The sequence below is a fragment of the Pygoscelis adeliae genome, unplaced genomic scaffold, assembly GCF_000699105.1.
Source record: "Pygoscelis adeliae isolate BGI_AS28 unplaced genomic scaffold, ASM69910v1 Scaffold34, whole genome shotgun sequence".
NCBI classification, from domain to species: domain Eukaryota; kingdom Metazoa; phylum Chordata; class Aves; order Sphenisciformes; family Spheniscidae; genus Pygoscelis; species Pygoscelis adeliae.
The window spans coordinates 1,887,988-1,888,447 of NW_008824658.1; the positions used below are offsets into that span (position 1 = coordinate 1,887,988).

General features: G+C 58.7%; 1 protein-coding gene across 1 annotated transcript in view; it reads right to left on the reverse strand.

Moving 5' to 3' along the window:
- NDST1 (N-deacetylase/N-sulfotransferase (heparan glucosaminyl) 1) overlaps positions 1-460 on the reverse strand; it is a 13,409-nt gene that overhangs the window by 9,159 nt on the left and 3,790 nt on the right. The window lies entirely within an intron of this gene.

Below are 460 nucleotides of genomic sequence, written 5' to 3' on the forward strand. Positions count from 1 at the left end.
GCCGGGGGGCAGGAGGCGGAGCCGGGAGGCACCAGCCAAGGTCACTGAGACGGGCACGTGGGAGCACCCATGTGGAGCCGAAAGGACCTTGGGAATATTTTTGCCTTCCCTGTGAAAGGCTCATTTATAAAAAGGAAAGAGAAAAAAAAAGGATGGGTACTGCTTGCTGGGAGGTGAAGCCGTCCCGGGGGGGTGACACTGATGCTGCCAATGTGTTTAAGGAAAAAATAAAAGTGGTGGCATGGTGGCTTGCAGTACCATCCCCAAACCCACTGCCGGTGCAAGGGACAAGGGCAGAGGTCCCTGCTCCTCCCCAGGGAGAGCTCCCTGCGACCTGCCGGCATCGCAGCCGAGCGTCTGCCCTACAGACACCAGCCGGGCACGTAGCGGGATTAAACGTGGCCGGCTGAACGGTACTGTGGATTACAGACTGGGGCTTGGCACGGGAATCATCGCACAC